Source organism: Bidens hawaiensis, unplaced genomic scaffold (assembly GCF_021521415.1).
Source record: "Bidens hawaiensis isolate Kalapana, Puna unplaced genomic scaffold, B.hawaiensis_p1.1 tig00010699_1, whole genome shotgun sequence".
Taxonomy (NCBI): domain Eukaryota; kingdom Viridiplantae; phylum Streptophyta; class Magnoliopsida; order Asterales; family Asteraceae; genus Bidens; species Bidens hawaiensis.
This window is the reverse complement of record NW_027491818.1, coordinates 809,481-831,993: the sequence shown is the minus strand read 5'-3', so window position 1 is coordinate 831,993 and position 22,513 is coordinate 809,481. Positions and strand designations below refer to the sequence as shown.

At 39.9% G+C, this 22,513-nt stretch overlaps 1 long non-coding RNA gene across 1 annotated transcript in view; it reads right to left on the bottom strand.

Moving 5' to 3' along the window:
• Positions 1 to 2,067: 2,067 nt before the first annotated feature.
• LOC143535893 (uncharacterized) overlaps positions 2,068 to 22,513 on the bottom strand; it is a 60,437-nt gene continuing 39,991 nt past the window's right edge. The window contains exons 2-3 of the long non-coding RNA XR_013135790.1: positions 2,384 to 2,750; positions 2,068 to 2,331 (exon numbers count right to left, since the gene is read on the bottom strand). This is a non-coding gene — a long non-coding RNA (uncharacterized LOC143535893). The remainder of the gene's footprint in view (positions 2,332 to 2,383; positions 2,751 to 22,513) is intronic.

Sequence of the window (22,513 nt, the reverse complement as noted above, 5' to 3'; positions counted from 1 at the left end):
AATGTGGCTAATGTTATTTCACCAATAAAATATTGGCAGAAACGAACAAATAATTTGATCGATCTTATCATTGTGAGTTTACCGGTGAGGAAATTTGTAAAGAATTGGAGCCAATGGGCTTGGAACCCCATGAAATACCGGACGCTTTAGTTTATTTGGTTAACAGTCAAGCAAGAAGCAAGGACCTTGTTTAGTTGTCCTTTTTCAGATGCTGGTGGGTATACTGAAAGGTATGATGAGGGATGGTAAGTAAGCGAGTTCAGGAAATGATAACATTGTTAGTAGTTTTAGGTTATGGATTCGATGCTGTTTTTAGTAGTCATCTTTAGATGCCACATGTTTTTTTGGTAATTCAGGCAAAGATGACATTGTTAGTAGTTGTTGGTTATGTATTTTGATACTGTTATTAGTTGCATCTTTAGATGCTATGCGTTTTTTTTGTTATTCAGGCATATATGACATTGTTAGTAGTTGTTGTTGGTTATGTATGGATGTTGAAAACAATTATCTTTTGGTTATGATGAAATGATTACTTTTATCCATTTGTTGATTCTTGTCTTTGTTGTTTTGTTTGGGTTGGTGTAGTGCAGAAAATGGAGAGAATAAATACAATATTTACAATCTGCACTTACATCGAAAACATATTGCCTATATGAATTATGTTTTTACAATTGCATTTTCTTGGTTTACATCAGTTTAGATTTCGAGTTCATGGACTTAAATTTTAACACATATCCAATATAATATTATCATTCTTAATATGTTACTAGATCATAGAATAGAGAAATGAGCAGGAGTTAGATTTTATTTTACTAGATCATAATAGAAACAAGTAATGGAGAGTAATGAATATTTTAGAGTTAAGTGCCATTTTAGTACCTGTGGTTTGAACAACTACGCAACTTTAGTAATTTTTTTGAATTTTTCGCAACTGGATACCCCATGTTAAAAAAACTGGCTATTTTAGTACTTTTTCGTTAACCCGTTTAATTTGTCCGTTAAGTTAAGGGCATAATAGTAACTCTAGTTTTTTTTATTTTTTTTTTTCTTTTAAGCTCCTTCCTTTCCCCCTTTATTATCATCCAAACCCTAACCCCATTCTTTCACTCTCATCCGCCTCCCTCCATTCTTTACACCTCTCATCCAAACCCTACCATGGTGGTTTGCTCATGCGGTGCACCAACCATTATCCGAACCTCCTGGACATCGTATAACCCCGGGCAACGATTTTATTGATGCGCAAGACCGGTATGTTTCTAACCTACTTATTGTTCATGTACTTGGTGTTGTTTCTAACCTAATTATTCTAACCAAATTTTTGTGAAATTGGAAGGGACGAACTGTGGGTTTGTTGGCTTGATCCTCCTATGTGTCAAAGAGCGAGTGCTATTATACCGGGCCTTTTGAAGTCAATTAATGAATGCAAATAAAATGCAAGAGTCATGACTAAGACGAACTCAACCCTTAAAGAAATTAGAAGAAAATTGTAAAAGGAGAACAAAAGGCTCAAACAAGTGTTATGCATCTCATAGATATTTTTCATTTTCTATTATGTATTTAATTGACAATCTAATGCAAGTATGTCTTCAAGTTTGATTATTATGTAGTTGTGTTGTTTTTATTCTATGTAAAAGGTATGTTTAGTAATCTCGTAAAATCTATGTAAAAGGTATGTTTGGCGTAATCTGGTGTAACACTTGCAACAACCAAACTGTGTTCTAGCAGCCAAAGTGCAGTAGCAGCTAACCAACCATAACAAACCAAAACATTTGTAAGCAAATTATGCAAGCCATAGAACAACATTTATAATCAACCAAAACAGACTTACCAAAACATTAATAAATTAAAACAAACTTACCAAATTAGGCAAAATTTATACCAACCAAATAAAACTTGCAACAAACCAAAACAACTTAACAAAACAGTAACAACTTATGTTGCATGTTACAAACCAAAACATGATTTATGCAACAAACTAAACAACTTACCAAAACAATACCAAAACATAATACCATTAGAGTAATAATTTTTCTAGTGTTTAAACATAATACCAAAACAAAACATCCAAAACATGTTACATAGAACTAATTAATAACATAAGTTTGATACTAAACATTCAAACACTTAACATTAAACAAAATAACATAGGTAAAATAAAGTTTTAAACATCCAACCACTAACCAATTAGACTACATCTTCTGTTCTAGCCCGCTTTGGTGCCTTGTCAGCTTGTGTTCTAGCATCCCCACCTCTTTTTCCCTTTTACTTAGCGGCTTTCCCTTTTCCCTTTAACTTACCAGCCTCATCTTTTTTACCCTTTGACTTACCAGCCTCATCTTTTTCTCTCTTTCCCTTTTTCTCCCTTTCCCTTTGACTTAGCAACCCCATCTTTGCTCTTGCCACAAGATTTCTTGTTATGTCCAATTTGCTTGCAAATATCACATTTTACATAACCAACTTCCCTTGTCAGTTTACCAGCTTTTGAAAGTTTCTGGCTCAACTCAAAGATCTCCTCAGCAGACTTCTTTCTAATTTTCTTGGGTCTACCTATTTGCTTGTGAGATTTTGGGTTTGTTAAAGTAGTTGGGAACTTAGAGATTGGCCATAAGTCCATACTATTGATTGGGTCTAAGGTTTTTGAATAGACTTTTTTCCAAGTCTCTAAATAATAGGCTTCATCCACCCACTTCTCTGGTATGCCATCACCTTGCCCATTCATGGCCATATCATAAATACAAGCTACTGCATGCCTACATGGCATGCCAGTCGGTTCCTGTCACACCCAGACCACGGCCTAGGCGTGTGACTCATATGTTGGTACCACATTTGAAATTAAATCAGATTTACGGTTTAATAGTGGAAGTCTTAAAAACATGTGGATTTAAATATAATATTTACATTCACAAAAGACGGGATTAAAAGTTCCCGTTTATTGTTTGAAAGATTACTTATTTAAGTTTTACAAAACCACCATTAATATTATATCAAGTTTATACAAAAAGATCCGAGCCATCGGATATCTTGAGCACTTCGTTTACTCCAAGCCTTAGCCTTGATCACCTGCAAAATGTTAAGAAAATACGTCAGCAATGAATGCTGATGAATATGATGACGCTAAAAATATTTTCTTTTACTTAATCACCCCTAGAGACTACGCAAGTCTCGGCCCATCGTGGCTTAGGAATAATCGAGTTAAAATAACACAATTCATAAACTCAAGTCTCTACACTCGGATCCCCCAGCAAACACTACAGCGTTCGACTAGTTGAGTGCCTATGCGTATACACAAGGCCATACTCCCAGCAGGCAGCGTAATTGTGACCAGGTGTGATGTGCCCATCACATATGTAAGGATCCAGACAAACGTACACGATAGCTTGAGGCCAGTACTTATACCCTAGTTTATAAATGTTTTAGAGACACTTAGTCTCATGTAAACTTTTCATTTAACATGTTTGACTCGTTTTAAAACAAGTTTGTAAGGTTGGGACGCATTCACCTTTTCGATTTGGATCGGCTTCAAACACCGTCCGAGGGTCTAATTCGTTGCTATCTCGCACCTATAGTACGAGTATAACCTTTTGTTAGTCGGATATACAATCCGGCTTAAGACCTTTAGTCTTTTATGATCTTTACCTCAGTGAACCTTTAGTTCAAAATATCTTTTACTTTAAAACCTTTAGTTAAAAAGTAATATTATAAACCTTTAGTTTATTTTCATAAAACCCTACGTTTCTTCTTCTCTAAAAAATGTATTCTTTTCTTTTCTTTATTATTTAAGAATAATTATTTATTACTTAAATAATATTTCTATAACAAAGAATTATTCATATATATATATATATATATATATATATATATATATTCACACATATATAATAATATTCATAATTTCTTTCCTTTACTTTTCTTTGTTATATTTTCTTTTATTTTATCGAGGTATCGAGTATAACCTCGACTTAGAGTTTTAAGCCTTTATAATATTGTATTATTATTTTATTCGGGAATTATGCCTACCTTTGCTTGGCTTACACAAACCCTAAATACTTGAGCAGCACCTCAACACCGTTTCACCTTCTTTATCTTCATGCTCAAACTTCTCTTCTCGTTACCCTTTCCTTAGCACGCCAAAACGATATACACCAATATTTCGCCACACGTCGGCACACTTTACAAGACTAATCATCATGATGTCGGGAATGGTAATCTCCTCCTTGGTTGGTACGTCAATGGAAAGTGGCACGAATTACGAGGAAACGACACTGTAATCAAGGAATCGAGACACGCTTTTCGAGATAGAGATGGTGTGATGGTGGGATTCTAGAGAGATGTTAGAGAGAGAAAGCAAAGCTGATTTGGGATGTGGAATGGTTGAACCCTTGGCCGCTATTTATAGGCGATTTCAGGAAGCCCATCGCGATACGCGATGGCCTTCTTGGCTAGCCTGTCACGTATCGCGACGTAGGCTAGCTGAGTCACCATGTAGACCTGCCACATGGCGACACGTGGCAGGCGTTGCACCACGTGGCGGACGTGCTGCCACGTGGTGACACGTGGCGACCGTTGTGTCACGTGTGGACACGTGGCAAGCCACGTGTTTGCGTGTCAGACAACCCATCGCATACACGATGGGTCTTTCTTCTGATCCATCGCGTATCGCGATGGGTCTGGAAAATCAGATTTTTCATTTTAAACCTTAAGGTTTGGATTTTGACATTTTTGGTCCTTTGACTTTGGAAACTTGATATTTTGAACCCAATATTTTCACGATGTTACATCCTCTCCACCTTGAAATAAATCTCGTCCTCGAGATTGCTTTTTTAGAATAAGTGGGGGTACTTCTTTCTCATTTTGGATTCTAGTTCCCATGTATACTCAAGGCCTCTTCATGAGTCCCATTTGACCTTCACAGTTTTTAAGGTTCGTCTTTTCAATTTCTTTATTTTAGCATCTTCAATTTGAATTGTTTTTTCAATAAATTTTAAATTCTCGTTAATTTCGACGTCTTTCAGTGGCATAGATAAAGATTCGTCGGCTAAACATTTACGCAGATTCGAGATATGGAACACGTCGTGTATCTCTTGCATTTCCTCGGGCATTCGCAAACGGTATGCAACAGTACCAATTCGTTCAAGTACCTCGAAGGGTCCAACGAATTGAGGACTTAGCTTTCCTTTCTTTCCGAAGCAAACGATTCCTCTCCATGGCGAGACTTTCAAAAGAACTTTGTCACCAACATTAAATTCCAACGGCTTACGACGGACACCGTCGTAACTCTTTTGGAGATCACGTGCCGTCTTAAGTCGTTCTTGGATTTGAAGAATTTTGTCGGTGGTTTCTTGGACTATCTCAGGTCCAGATAATTGATTGTCTCCGGTTTCAGACTAGCACACGGGCGTTTCACATTTACGACCATATAATTCCATGAATGGTGTGGCATGAATACTCGTGTGATAGCTATTGTTATACGAGAATTCCATTACGGGTAAGTGGTCATCCCAACTTCCACCTAAGTCAATCACACAAGCGTGGAGCATATCTTCCAACGTTTGAATTGTTCTTTCGCTTTGCCCATCAGTTTGTGGATGATAGGCGGTGCTAAGGTTTAGCTTGGTGCCTAAGGCTAGTTGGAAGCTTTTCCAAAAGTGAGGCATGAAACGACTGTCTCAATCAGAAATTATAGAAAGCGGTACTCCATGCAATGCAACAATACTGTTCACATATATACACGCTAATCTACCCGTTGAGTATGATTCATTAATGGGTATAAAGTGTGCGGATTTTGTTAGTCTATCCACAATAACCCAAATAGCATTATGTTGTCGAGTCATTTTAGGGAGTTTAGTGATGAAATCCATGGTTATTAGCTTCCACTTCCATACGGGAAGTTCTGGTTGCTGAAGCAATCCCGAAGGCTTTTGGTGTTCAGCCTTGACTTTCAAACAAGTTAAACATTTCGCCACATGCGAAGCGATGTCCTTTTTCATCCCATTCCACCAGTAGTTTGGTTTGAGATTTTGATACATTTTGTCACTACCGGGGTGCATCATGTACTTGGACTTGTGAGCTTCGTTCATAATTTTCTCACGTAAGTCCCCAGCTGTTGGTACCCAAATCCTATTACCGAGTCTAAGGATACCATCGTCACCCTTGACTAGCGAGTCAACGGTGTCGTTACGTTTTTCGTCGGAGATCTTGTTTTCATTGATCGCCTGGAGTTAAGCGGATTTGGTTTGTTCAAGAAGATCGATTTGAAGTTCTAGCCTTAACGCTCGGACTCTTTTTGGCTTTTCATTTTCTTTATGGCTCAAGGCGTCAGCCACAACGTTGGCTTTGCCTTCGTGATAGACGATTTCGCAGTCATAGTCGTTTAGAGTTTCCTTCCAGCGTCGTTGGCGCATGTTATGCTCTTTTTGATCGAAGATACGCTTTAAGCTTTTATGATCGGTATACATGATAAATCTTACTCCATAGAGATAGTGCCTCCATATATTCAATGCAAAGATTATGGCGCCTAACTCTAGATCGTGAGTTACATAGTTCTTTTCGTGCACCTTGAGTTGACGAGAGGCATAGGCGATCACTTTCTTTCGTTGCATCAGTACACTTCCCAAGCCGGAATGAGACGCGTCACTAAATACAACAAAGTCCTCGATACCCTCTGGCAAAGCCAGTATAGGTGCTTGGGGAGTTTATGTTTAAGTATATCGAATGCCTCTTGTTGTTTTGTTCCTGTTAGGACTGATATTTTCTCTGCTGAGGATATATTATCCTTGAAGATATGTCTGGATCCGTTATCCTCCCGAAGAGCTCCGGAACCATGTCGACGATCAAGGATCCTCAGAGGTTAGTATTGTTAACAATTATTTCATGTGTGTAGGTTAATGTTCAACAGAAGTAACAGCTGTGTGACTTGGTCCACCTTAAATATCGCAACTTGGAGGCTACCAGCACGTGGTCAACGGACGTTGGAAGACTAGTGGGATAGTAGCGAATAGATATGAGATATTGTTGTATTTTCTTTTTTATATACATTGAGATACGATCGATTAGAAATGATGACTGTAGTACACAATGTATATAAAAAAGAACTCACTATTCTCTCTATACACGTTAGCGATTATTGTAACATCGATCTAGTCTCCACAACACTTGTAACCCATTTTTAGATATTAATAAATTGGTGATCGACGAGTTGTCATCACCTGAGGTTTTTTTCTTTTGATTTGAACAAGATCAAAGGGTTTTTCCTTGCAACAAATCGTTGTGTTCATCTCAATTCATTCATATATTCATTGTTATCAATTTAGCTCTAAACCTCACATAACAGCTTTGGATACATTATCCTTAGCTGATTTTTATCCAAAACAATTTGGCGCCCATCGTGGGGCAATTGGTGCTATAATCCATATAATTCCTATCATTTTCAACCTTTTCATACCCATCACTATCAATGGCCTCTCAATCAACCTCTGCTTTATCAACTATGCCATCTACGGTTCCTCTCTCATCAAGGACGTTGCCGCGGATGCCTCCGTCAATCACGGGAGCACCTCGGCCTGTTGCTGCTGGAAGCAAGACATAGCTGCCAGTCTTCCAGAGCTCGAAAACCGCTGCCGCTGTGCCGGTAGTTAATACTAACAGTGATGTTTCATCTATGTTTTCACAGGTTAAAGAATACATGGAACAGCAGAACAAGACCAACTAGAGGATCCTTCGTGAGATAGAAGATCTCAAGAAGGCTAAGAGGCCAGCGGAGGATCACACTCCCCTGATGCCCAGGATGCTGGATTACACCAGTCCAGGATCCATGGCTCAGTTCACACAAGGATCATCTATCCTTGAACAGGTATCCATGGGTCAACAGACTCAAGGATCCTCATTGTTTCAGCCAGGATCATCTATCCTTCAACAGGGATCCATGGGTCAACAGACTCAAGGATCCTCACTATTTCAGCTAGGATCATCTATCCTCCAACAAGGGTCCATGGGTTAGTAAACTCAAGGATCCTCACACTTCCAGCAAAGATCATCTATCCTTCAACAAGGGTCTATGGGTCAGCAAACTCAAGGATCCTCACACTTCTAATAAGGATCATCTATCCTTCAACCAGGGTCCATGGGTCAACTAGCTCAAGGATCCTCAACTCTCCCACAAGGATCATCCATCCTTCAACTAGGGTCCTCTGGGTTGTATCACCAAGGATCCTACAATTCCCAACCTCAAGAAGTAAAGATGTTTTAAAAATATAAAGTTTTGTGTTATGGTATCAAAGAAAAGATTTAATGTTTTGTAACAAATGATTGATGTTTTATATTCCGCGAAAAGTTTTAATAAACTCTGATTTGAAGAACTGTGTTTATGAGTAAATCCGACGCTAAAGTAGGGTCACCGGGTTCGGGGCCTTACAGAAAGGATGGAGATCAACCCTATCCCGGAGAAACTCAAGGAAGCTTGATTATGCAAAGGCTTCGGATCCACACTCACAGGATCAGCATTAAAATGGCTGCTAAGTCTTCCACCCTTCTCAGTTACTTTTTCACATTTAGTTAACTTGTTCAACAGTCAATTTTCCTGTAGCAGGAAATTTAAGAAGTTAACTAGTGATTTATACCGAGTTATCCAACCAAGTGATGAATCCCTTAGGGATTTTGTTACGAGGTTTGGCAGGGAAGCTCTAAAAATCCCTAATCTTGACATGGCTACTCCTGTTGAAGCCTTCAAGATGGGACTTCAGAGGGGCTCCCCCTTTTATGATGATCTTGTGATGACTCCTTACAGGTCTTTAGATGAAGTCAGAAACAGGGCACTCAGGTTCATACGATTGGAAGACGACAAGATGATCCAGGATCGTCTGGGGAATCAAACAAAACAAGAATCCTCTGACAAGAAGCAAGGATTCTCATTCAAGAACAACAACTCGAAGCCCTACTCCAAATTCAACAACCAGAATGTCAGAGCTGTTGAAGAAGAGGATGATGATGAGGATTACCCCACCATTTCAGAATATTGTTTCTCCGTGGATACCCATGGCTTAATTTGTGCATGAAGGATCTAGGGGAAAAGCATGGTGGCCCCGAAAGAATGGGAAGACTACCACCTTCGAAGACAAGTCTAAGTGGTGTGCTTTCCACAAAGATTTTGGCCACGTGACAGATGAGTGCATTGACTTAAGGAGGGAAATCGGATACCTCCTGAGCAAGGGCCACTTCAAAGAACTCTTAGGAAGGAAGAAGTCCAAGATCCAGGGTCCTGAAGATCTCCCACAAAAAGCAACACCACCACCACCAGATGCTCATGTGATCAACTTCGTCTCCAGAGATTACAACATGGTTCAAACTTCTTTTCCGAAAGAACAGTCCAAGCTAGACGATAAAAGAAGGCCACTCATCCCCACTACTCGAATAACTGATGAGAGAATATTTTTCGATTCGAGTATCCAGGATCCTCGCCAGGATGAATTGGACGTGCGAATGGTCAATTTCATCTCCGGAGGATCCGACATATGTGGAACTTCCTTCTCCGCAGCTAAAAGGCTCGCCAAAGAGATCAAGTTGGACAACGGAGACCGACCAATAGATCCTTGTCGATGTTGGAAGCTCGGTCAATATCATCCAACATGATTCAGAATATGAACATCCCAGACTCAAAAATCATCCCAAGAACGTCGGTGTTAGTCGGCTTCAATGGGGAAAACAAGAAGACATTGGGGGACATCAAACTCCCAATATACATTGAAGGGTTAAACTCTTACCAAAAATTTTGTGTTATAGATATCCTTTCTTGTTGCAATGTTATTTTAGGTAGGCCTTGGTTACATGGAATGAAGGCGGTGGCTTCTACTTACCACCAGTGCATTAAACTCCCAACCCCTTGGGGAGTAGTGAGGATAGACGGTGACCAGGTGGAGGCCAAGAACTATTACTCTTCATCGATGAAGCCGACAGCCAAGCAAACTATAGCATAGCAACCACAGCAACATCCTAGGGACGTGCTGGAAGCTCGAGAGAAGGAATTAAAGGAAGTATCCTTGAACCCCGAGGATCCAGATGTGAAAGTGTTCCTAGGATCCAGTATCCCCAATGAGATTAAGGAGGATATGATATCCTTCCTAAAACGAAGAAAATCCACGTTTTCCTTCAAACATTCAGACATGACAGGTATTTCAAAGGAGGTAATCACTCATAAGCTCGGCCTTGATTTATCTGTTAAACCCATCCATCAGAAGCGAAGGAAATTCTCTCCTGAGAGGAACAAGATCATACAAGAAGTTGAAAAACTTCTTAAGGCCGGTATGATCAGAGAGGTTCAATATCCTCGATGGTTGGCTAATGTGGTTGTAGTTTCAAAAAAGAATGGAAAGTGGAGGGTATGCGTTGATTTTACAGATTTAAACAAGGCATGTCCCAAGGATCCTTTCCATTACCACATATAGACTCCATGGTGGATGCAACGGCAGGACATGAAATGCTTACCTTCATGGATGCTTCCTTTGGGTTTCAACAAATTCAGATGGAACCATCTGATCAAGAGGATACTGCATTCATGACTCCAACCGGCATATATTGTTATATTGCTATGCCATTTGGACTAAGAAATGCAGGGGCAACATATTAAAGACTGGTCAACATGATATTCAAGGATCAGTTAGGTAAGACCATGGAAGTCTACATAGACGACATGGTGGTGAAGTCAAAGAAGGCTGAGGATCACCTCAGGGATCTTGAAGAAGCTTTCGATATCCTTGACCAGTATAACATGAAACTGAATCCGTCAAAATGCCATTTTGGTGTTAAGGCTGGAAAGTTTCTGGGATATATGGTGACTAAAAGAGGAATTGAAGCAAGCCCAGACCATACTAAAGCCATCATGAACCTAAATTCGCCTGCAAACACCAAGGATGTCCAAAGGCTAACGGGAAGAATAGCCGCTCTCAACAGATTCATCTCAAGATCCTCCGAGAAATGCAAAGACTTCTATGACATTATTAGAAAGAATAAGAAGTTTGAATGGACAGAAAGGCATGAAGCTGCGCTCAAATCCTTGAAGGATTACTTATCCTCAGATCCAGCCCTGATGAAGCCTATGTATGGAGAATCCTTATATTTATATCTGGCAGTTTCAGGTAATGCAGTAAGTGTTATTCTCGTCAAGGATCATGAAGGTGAACAACACCCCGTATATTATGCAAGTAAGAGTCTTTTAGACGCGGAAGCCAGGTATTCTCATCTAGAAAAGTTGATCCTTGCTTTAATTATGGCTTCTACTAAATTAAGACATTTTGTTGAGACTCATACTATTATTTTGAGAAGTAATTATCCTGTTAAAAATGTTCTTAGAAAGCCAGAATTGTCAGGTAGGATGGCTAAGTGGGCTGTAAAACTGAGTGCATACGACATTCAGTATGAGCCTAGAACAGCTATCAAATCACAGGCACTAGCAGACTTTGTGGCTGATTTCAGCAGTGACATGCAAAAGGAAGCTGATTTAGAAGTACAACAACTAGAAGAAACCAAGGATCCTTCGATCCTCCTCAAAGATGGAGGATCCAACGTAAGAGGAACAGGATTGGGCATACTACTGAAATCGCCACAGGGGGACATAATACCCCAGTCCATTGCATATGCGTTTCAAGCTACCAACAATGAGGCAGAGTACGAAGCACTTGTCGCAGGTTTACTTTTAGCCAAAAGCATGAGGATCAGTATAGTACAGGTACCAAGAGAGGAAAATTTTGGGGTAGACGCCTTAGAAAATTTAGCCTAATCCTTGAAAATTCCAGCGGACACAAAGATCCCAATCATCCATATACTCTCGCCAGCAATAGGAGAGCAAGATGTTGGGGAGATAGCAAGTGATAAGTAGATTGTACTTTGGGATCCATCATCCTCAAACTGGATAGATCCCAGCTACAGAGAATCCGAAATCCTTCAAACTCAAGGTATCGCAATATATTTTATTAGATAATATGCTATACAGAAAATCTCTTGCAGGTCCATACTTGAGGTGTATCGAGGATCCTGAAATCCAAGAGGTGCTTAAAGATTTTCACGAAGGAAATTGCGGCAACCACACGGGGGGAAGAGCATTATTCTCCAGGATACTTAGGACCAGGTACTTCTGGTCGACAATGAAGAAGGATGCTGTAGAGTATTCGAAGAAGTGTGATGCCTGCCAAAGGCATTGAAATATCCTTCATCAACCAGCAGAACCAATGTATCCTATATCCTCTTCATGCCCTTTCATGAAATGGGGAATGGACATTGTTGGTAAGCTACCAATGGCACCAGGTGGAAAGGTCTTTATGCTTGCCATGACAGACTACTTATCTAAATGGATTGAAGCAGAAGCATTCGTACAAGTCTGAGAGAGGGAAGTAATATCTTTTATTAAAAGGAATATTATAACTAGATTTGGTATTCCTTCTGAAATTATATGTGATAATGGTTCCCAATTTATTGGGAAAAGAACAACTAACTTTTGTGAAATTGGGGAAAAAAGATGATTACTTCAACTCCAGTGCATCCTCAAGCTAATGGCCAAGCGGAGTCTAGTAATAAAATCATCATCAACAATTTAAATAAGAAGTTAGGAACCAAGAAGGGTAAATGGGCTGAAGAACTACCATATGTTCTTTGGGCCGACAGGACAACACCCAAGAATGCAACAGGCCAAACACCCTTCTCATTGGTGTTTGGATCAGAAGCACTTATCCCTACAGAAATGGTGGTTCCTACATCCAGAACAACAATCCATGATCCTGAGGCCAATGTATAGATCCTACTCGAAGACTTGGATACTGTTGAAGAACTCAGAGACCTGGCAAAGATCATAATAGCAGCTTATCAACAAAGGGTAGCTGGAGCATACAACAAGAACATCAGGATTTGAAGATTTCAAGAAGGAGATTTAGTTTTGATGAAAGCCTTTCAAAACACCACCAATCCGGCTGATGGGAAGTTAGCACCCAAATGGGAAGGTCCTTACCTGATCGAGTCGGAGGCAGAAAATGGGGCATATCATTTGCTCACTATGGAAGGCAACATGTTACCAGGAGCATGGAATGCTATCCACCTCAAGAAATACTTTTTCTAATCAGGATCAAGTATCCTTAAAGGATCGGGGATCCCCAAAATTGGTAATATTTATCTGATCAATTATCCTTTTAAATTTCTTATTACTCATCTAAGGATAACGTATTCTTAACATTTTTTGTTTATTCCAAGTTTTAAGTAACAATGCAGGATTCTAATAGTTTCTTTAATGATCAAGAGGTTTGCCACCTCTCCTTCACCTCTAAGGTACTTTACTATTACCTTTGGCCTAGACCACGATTGGATATGACCCCCGATGGTCATATCCCTAAGGTTTAAAGGTTTTCACCTTTCTTATAAATTAGAGTTTCTACACTCTCCCCTGGAGCGCACGCTATCCAACGTATAGGCTGGGGCAGCGGGACCAGTACACACTTAGTGGCTGACAATTTCGTTGCTTTCGGCTATATGGAGGATCCTACGAATTATGGTAGACGTACCATACCACCGGTTTATAACGTTTTCATGTTATCTTACATTTGGGCTAAATCCCGGGTCGGGCGAGTCCCCAGTTAACATCCGTATTTGGGCTTGTCCCTAGTTTTGGGCTTGTCCCCAGTTTCACGGGCTTGTCCCCAATACACGGGCTTGTCCCCAGTTGCACGGGCTTGTCCCCAGTTTATATGTGGGCTTGTCCCCAGTTTTATGGGTTTAATCCCAGTTAACATTATAAGTTGTTTGCAACAGATTTTCTAAGTTCATCATGAAGACAAAGTCCTATGGATTCAATATCCTAAGGTTATCTTTTCAAGGATCATTGAAAGTTCAATACTTATGGTAACTTAAGGTCTAACTAGACCTTTTGGTATGATTTCTATTAATAAATTTATACTATCTTAGTTGCGATAATTTTAAATATTCTGATTTAAAGGATTTTTCCTTTAAGGATATTCTACTATAAAAAATTTTATCAATTTTTAAGTATACTTTATCCTATAGTTTGTTCTTTAAGGATATATTATCCTAAATATTTTTCATAAGGATCTTATATCCGAAAAATCTTTTACTCAAAATTATTTTTTCCATATTTTCAATAAAGCTAAAGCTATAAATAAACAAACTTTCAAAATAATAGGTAACAACGCAAATAGTCAAAAGATTTAGATTACCATTAATATAAGCCACGCGGACTTATCCAAAATTCTTAACCCGGATTTCACCATACTAAAGATGGACCATCCACCCGGGTTAAGCAAAAGTTACTAACTGTTCTTAAGATGCAGGAAAATAAAAAAAATCAGAGGCACTAAAGGTTTCATCCCCACAAACAGAGGATCCATCCACCTTCGGTACCCCTGAGAATTGTCTTGAGGATCAGTGATCCTTAAACCTACCTACTATTGTTCATTACAGACCAAAATATCCTTAAAAACATCAACACAAATAAAAAAAGTGGGCTCGGGCCTTGTCTTATGTATCCTTCATCGCCCACCTAAGCTGCGTCATCACCCTCTGCAGCACCTTCTCCTTCACCAGTTCCGGCCACCTCCTTGACACCACTAGTCCCAGCCTCATTTCCCTCGGCCATCTCCTCATCCTCTTCGCCATCAAGAGCTTCCAGGGCAGACTTCCACTTGTTCACGTCCCAGGTCGCCTTATCGAAAGAAGAGTCACTAGCCTCCTTCGCCATCTTGATCCACGCTTGGAAAACCGACCTAGCGGCCCACATCTTGGCCTCATCTGTAGCCTGTTTCACCGCTTCTTGGTGCTGGGTCTCCACTAGCTAATCCTCCAACTGTTTTTTGTCTTTGGAGAGTTGGATCATGGCTTTGTCCTTGGAAACCACGGCTTTCCCTAGTCCTGATAGTTTCTCACTCATTTGACTGATATTATTTTCGTAATGCTCTTTGAAAGCATTCATAGCCTACAATCAATAGGAAGTATAAATTATAAGGATATTGGATCCTTGAAAGCGATGTTACAGGATACAAGATACTTACATTCAAGACCGTGTCATAGTGAGTTTCAGGATCAGAGGACCTCTTCTTCTTAGATGTGGCAGATTTGGCTCTGGTCGTTGCAGTCTTAGGCTCGGAACCAGTTGCTGCTTTCAGGGCTTCTTTCTTGATGTCCGGAGAGGTGACCATATATTCGATATCTTCCAAGGAAAACCTGCTAGATGACTTCTGAGACTTCTTGGCGCCTACAAAGGATAAGTAAACAGATAAGTATTTCTTCTAACTCTATTTACTTTAAAATTATTATAATAAACTTACTTGACATGCTGGAACCCGAGGAGATTTCACAGAAAGCTTCAACAAAACGAGCTTGAAAGGTTCTAACCTCGGTATCCAGTGCTAGGAACCGTTTTGTTTTTTCTTATGTACCAGGTAACTTGCCCAAAGAAGCAAAATTCTCAACTGCAGACAAAAAGAAAGAATCTGAATTAAAGTTAAAGCATTAAGGATCCTGCTATTTTCAAAGGATCCAGGATCCTACCCTTTCTAACCCACTTTGAAGGAAGGTCAATCCCCCCAGGTATGGAGCCACGTTTTACAAAGAAAAACTGGTTCCTCCAGAAGAGATCGTTTAAAGTCACTTTCAAGATCGGTTGGGGTTGTCGAGGCTTGGATTTCAAGATGCAGCGGGCAGGACCGTGGGTAGTAAGGGTGTATAGATTTGAAAGTTCTGGAAGACCGAAGTCAATCTTTTGTTCCTCGATGATTCTTTCTATCGTGCTGAGAACTCGCCACACCATAGGCATAGCCTGAATATAGGATATGCTCATGGAATCGAAGAAGCTTTGGTCAAGGCAGGGAATGGATAGCAATAACCAATCAAGAAAGGAAAAGCGGGCATACAAACCCAGGTCTGAGAGTAGATGTCGCATCGGATTCCGGAATCGTATGGACGGAACACTGTTTCCGAAGGAAACAACACTCGGAGTTCATCTATTTCGGCATCTGTTAGCTTGCAGATTTCAATGGAAGGGTTGGCTATCAAGTATTGGGGTTGCATCTCAGATAACCCAGATTCATTGGACGCTTGGTCATAATGACGAGAAGGGGAAGAAGAAGAAGATGAAACAGTAGACATTATTCAGATACGAAGAAAACAAGAAAAGTAAGGGATGGATGCCTGATGCGTCGCCTGGATGTGTGATTATAAGAAAGATATAGGGTGGCACATATATAGGCGGTTATCATTAACTCAAGGGCTAAATGGTAATTGTTTTGGATAAAAATCAGCTAAGGATAATGTATCCAAATCTTTCAAGTGAGGTATAGTGCTAACACGATAATAATGATGATATAAATGAGATCTTGATGAACACAAGGATTTGATCACGAAGAAAAAAACCCTTAATTACGATACTCTTTACTTCGGTCAAAAACTAACAAGGTAATCTTTGGTCGAATTGCTTCGGTCAAGGATTAACAAGGTAATCTTTGGTCGGATGGTACGTGATTATAGTAATCTCCGGCACAAAAAACCCCCCGGATGGTGAAAAATATCACCGTTAAGTTTATTAATAGTAAAAGGTGATTACAAGTGTTTTGGAGTTTATGATCGACGTTACAATGCAAGCTAGTGAATAGATAGAATATTTGGTTCTGCTCTAGTGTGTGTGATAGTACATGTGTCCCTTTAGTCATTTATAACTCGATAATATATAAAAAATACAAATAACAAGAACTTCTACTAATCCGCAAGTATTCCACTAGCCACTCCCATGACTTTGACCACGTGTCACAGAAGTCCAGTAGCAACATAAGTGGAAGAATAAGTCTAAGAGCCGTTGTTGGTATTTAAACATCAATCTTCACATGATATCATCCATTACTAGCTACGTTAAATAAGGATCCTGGATCCATATTCCAGCTAGAGAATACTCCATGAGGATAATTGATGTCAGCTCGTCTTAAAGTCGTCATACCTGTCTAACACATCACCATACTAAACGCAATCATTAGTAAACAAATAATACCGAGGATCGTCGATCTTTTATAACCAAAAACATATCTCAAGGATAATTTATCCATAAGATAGTTAAGGATTAAGGATCCTCAGCATAAAATTCATGCCCTAAAAATTACCCCAAAAATGGCGGGTGACAGTGGAATACAGCTGTCATTTTGAAATTCAAAATTACTGCGAAAACAGATAGATAGGACGGTTTTGCCATAATTATTTACCCTTTAGCCCTCAGGTTAATAATAACCGTCTATATATGCCGCCCTATAGCTTTGATTATAAGCACACCTCCAGCCGACGCATCAGGTATCCTTCTTACTTCTCTCTTATTTTCTTTAACCATGTATGCTGCTTCGTCTTCTTCTTCTCCGTCTCCCTCTAAACCTTCCGAACAAACCTCCAATGATTCTGAGTTAACGGAAATGGAACCCCAATGTCTGCTGGCCAACCCGTCCACCGAAATTTGTAAACTCACGGATCCAGAGGTTGAAGACTTTCGCTCATTGTTCCCTCCGAAAACCCTATGCCAACCTTACGAATCCAGCGTCCGCTGCGATGTATATTCCAAGGTCTGGGTCTGCTTTCCGACGACTCCATTTCTCATTGGCTACAAATATCCCTTTCCGTATTTTACTCAAAGCTTCTTGGATTCCACTGGCATATCCTATATGCAGGCTATGCCTATGGTTTGGAGGGTTCTCAGCACTATCGAGAGAATCATAGAAGAGCAAGAGATGGATATCGGCCTTCCAGAGTTATCACATTTGTACACCCTCACTACCCACGGTCCTGCCCGATTTATCTTCAAATCCAAGCCCCAACAACCTCACCCGATATCAAAAGTCACTTTAAACGATACCTTGTGGAGGAACCAGTTTTTCTTTGTAAAACGTGACTCAATACCAGGGGGGATTGACCTTCCTTCAAAGTGGGTTAGAAAGGGTAGGATCCTGGATCCTTGATGCTTTAACTTGAATTCTGATTTTTTTCTTTTTGTTTGCAGTTGACAACTTTGCTTCTTTGGGTAAGTTACCTGACACAGAAGAAAAGACAAAACGGTTCCTAGCACTGGATACCGAGATTAGGACCTTTCAAGCTCGTTTTGTTGAAGGTTTTTGTGATATCTCCTCGGGATCAATCATGTCAAGTAAGTTAATAATTGTAATATAAATAAGATTAGAATAAGAAAACTTATCTGTTAACCTTTTTCCTTTTCAGACGCCAAGAAATCCCAGAAGTCAGCCGGTATGTTCTCCCTAGAAGACATTGACTGTATGGTCACTTCCCCTGTTGTCAAGAAGGAGGCTTCGAAGGCAGGCACTAGTTCCGAGCCCAAGACTGCAACGACCAGGGCTAAATCCGCGGCTTCCAAGAGGAAGAGGTCCTCTGATCCTGAGACCCATTATGACATTGTCCTCTCTGTAAGTATCCTGTATCCTGACACTTTGATTTGTAGGATCCAATATCCTTCTGACTTTGATTACTTTGTTGTGTGTAGGCCATGAGTGCTTTCAAAGAGCATTATGAAAAGATCATCGGCCAAATGAGCGACAAGTTGTCGGGATTAGGGAAAACTGTGGTTGCCAAGGATAAAGCCATGATCCAGCTCTCCAAAGAGAAAAAACAGTTGGAGGATCAGCTATCCTTAGCCGAAGCCCAACGTCAAGAGGCAGTGGAGCAGGCTACAGATGAGGCCAAGATGTGGGCTGCCAGGTCGGTATTCCAGGCGCGGATCAAGATGGAGAAGGAGGCCGGTGATCCTGCTTTTGACAAGTCGACCTGGGATGTGGCGAAGTAGAAGGCTGCCCTTGATGATCTTGGTGGTGAGGACGACGAGGAAATGGCTGAGGACACCGAGGCTGGAATTAGTGGCGTCAAGGAGGCTGTTGAAGCCGGTAAAGAAGATGGTGCTGCTGAGGGTGAAGATGCAGCTTAGGTGGTCGATGAAGGATACATATGACAAGGCCCGAGCCCACCTTTTTAATTTATGTTGATGTTTTTTTGAACAATTATTTTTTTCTGTAATAAACAATAGTAACTAGGATGAAGGATCTATGATCCTTAAGACAATTTGCAGGGGTGACAAAGGTAGAGGGATCCTCTGTTTGTGGGGATGAAGCCTTTGTTGCCCCTGCCTTTTAATTTTCCTGCACTTATGAACTGTTAGTAGTACTCACTTAACCCGGATGGATGGTCCATCTTTTGCATTGTGAAGTCCGGGTTAAGAATTTTGAATAAGTCCAGGTGGCTTATTTTAATTAATATAAATCTTTTAACTATTTACCTGTTGTTTATTTCTAAAAGTTTGTTAAATTTAACTTTAGCATTATTGATAGTTTTGAAAAATAATCTTAAGTAAAAGATTTCAGGATAAAAGATCCTTTTGAAAATTACATAGGAAAGAATATCCTTAAAGAACAAACAGTAGGATAAGGTATCCTTAAAAGATGATAAAAGTTATACAATAGAACATCTTTAAAGGACAAATTTTAGGATAAGGCGTCCTTATAAAAAGGTAAAAAATTTTAGTAATAAAATATCTTCAAAGAAATAACCCTCTAACTTGAAATATCCAAAATTATTGCAACTAAGATAATACATAAATTCATCAACAGAGACCCTACCGGAAGGTCTAGGTAGACCTATGTTACCATAAATACTGAACTCTCAGTGATCCTTGAAGGAATAACTTTAGGATTCTGGATCCTTAGAATTTTGATCCTCACAATGAACTTAGAAAATTTGTTGCAAACAACTTATAGTGTTAGTGGGATTAAACCCATTAAGGTGGGGACAAGCCCAAATAATAAACTGGGGACAAGCCCGTGCAACTGGGGACAAGCCCGTGTTGGGGACAAGCCCAAAACTGGGGACAAGCCCAAATACGGATGTTAACTGGGGACTTGCCCAACCCGGGATTTAGCCCAAACGTAAGTGACGTGAAAACGTCAAAACCTTTGCTAACATGAAAATGTTAGAAACCTTTGTCTTGAGATAACGTGAAAACGTTATAAACCGGTGGTATGGTACGTCTACCATAATTCGTAGGATCCTCCATATAGCCAAAAACAACGAAATTGTCAGCCACTAAGCGTGTACTGGTCCCGCTGCTCCGGACTATACGTTGGATAACGTGCGCTCCAGGCGAGAGTGTAGAAACTCTATTTATAAGAAAGGTGAAAACCTTTACACCTTAGAGGATATGACCATCGGGGGTCATACCCAAACGTGGGCTAGGCCAAGGGAAATAGGATAGTACCTTGAATGTAAAGGAGAGGTGGCCAACCTCTTGATCATCGAACATATTATTATAACCCTGCATTGATACTTAAAACTTGGAAAAGATAAAATGTTAAGAATATATTATCCTTAAATTAAGAATAATAAAATGAAAAGAATAAGTAATCGGATAGATATTACCAAGTTCGGGGATCCTTGATCCTTTAAGGATAATATATCCTCTCATGATACTGAATCCTTATTAGAAAAAATACTTCTTGAGGTAGATAGCATTCCATGCTCTTGGTAATTTATTGCCTTCCATTGTGAGCAAATGATATGCCCCATTTCCTGCTTCCGACTCGATCTGATAAGGTCCTTCCCATTTGGGTGCTAACTTTCCATCAGCCGGATTGGTAGTATTTTAGAAGGCTTTCCTCAAGACTAGATCTCCTTCTTGAAATCTTCTAATTCTTATATTCTTGTTGTATGCCCCAGCTACCCTATGTTGATAAGCTCCCATTCTGATCTTGGCTAGGTCTCTGAGTTCTTCAATAGTATCCAAGTCTTCAAGAAGGATTTCTTCATTGGCTTCAGGATCACGGATTCTCGTTCTTGCTGTGGGAACCACCATCTCTGTTGGAATTACTACTTCTGATCCAAATACCAACGAAAAAGGTGTTTGGCCTGTTGCATTCTTGGGTGTTGTCCTATCGGCCCAAAGAACATATGGTAGTTCCTCGGCCCATTTTCCCTTCTTGGATCCTGGCTTCTTCTTTAAATTGTTGATGATAATTTTGTTGCTAGACTCCGCTTGACCATTAGCTTGAGGATGCACTGGTGTTGAAGTAATCATCTTTATGCCCCAGCTGTCACAAAAGTTAGTTGTTCTTTTCCCAATAAATTGGGAACCAATGTCACAAATAATCTCAGAGGGAATGCCAAATCTAGTTATAATATTTCGTTTAATAAAGATATAACTTCCCTTTCTCCGACTTGTACGAATGCCTCTGCTTCGATCCATTTAGAGAAGTAGTCCGTCATGGCAAGCATAAAGACCTTTCCACCTGGTGTCTTTGGTAGTTTACCAACAATGTCCATTCCCCACTTCATGAAAGGCCATGAAGAGGATATAGGATACATTGGTTCTGCTGGTTGATGAAGGATATTTGCATGCCTTTGGCAGGCATCACACTTCTTCGAATACTCTACTGCATCCTTCTTCATTTTCGGCCAGAAGTACCCAGTTCTAAGTATCCTGGAGAATAATGCTCTTCCTCCTGTGTGGTTGCCGCATTCTCCTTCGTGAAAGTCTTTAAGTACTTCTTGGATTTCAGGATCCTCGATGCATCTCAAGTATGGACCTGTAAGATATTTCCTATATAGCACATCATCTAATAAAATGTATTGTGATACCTTAAGTTTGAAGCAGTTCGGATTCTCCGTAGCTGGGATTTCTCTAGTTTGAATGTACTTTTTGATTGGAAGGATCCTTGATTGTCTGAGGATAATGGATCCCAAAGTACAATCTACTTATCATTTGTTATTTCCCCAACTTCTTGCTCACCTATTGCCGGCAAGAGTATGTGAATAATTGGGATCTTCGTATCTTCTGGGATTTTTAGGGACGAGGCTAAATTTTCTAAGGCGTTTGCCCCAACATTTTCCTCTCTTGGTACCTGTACTATACTAAACATTTCGAAGGATTTTGCTAATTCCTTCACAATTTCTAAATATTTGATCATATTTTCACCTTTTACGGTATAAGAACTGTTAAAGTGGTTAGTAATGAGTAAAGAAGAATCCATATAAACTTGAAGATACCTGATCCTCATACTTTTGGCTAAAAGTAAACCTGCTATGAGTGCTTCGTATTCTGCCTCATTGTTGGTAGCTTGAAATGCACATGCAATGGGCTGGGGTAATATGTCCCCCCGTGGCGATTTCAATAGGATCCCCAATCATGTTCCTCTTACGTTGGATGCTCCACCTGTGAAGAGGATCCAAGGATCCTTAGTCTTCTCTAGTTGTTGGACCTCCAAGTCAGCTTCTTTTTGTAGTTCACTAGTGAAATCAGCCACAAAGTCCGCTAGTGCTTGAGACTTGATTGTTGTTCTTGGCTCATATTGGATATCATATGCACTTAATTTCATAGCCCACTTGGTCATTCTACCTGATAACTCTAGTTTTCTAAGAACATTCTTCACAGGATAATTAGTTCTCAAAATAATAGGATAAGTTTCAAAATAATGTCTCAATTTAGTAGAAGCCATAATGAGTGCAA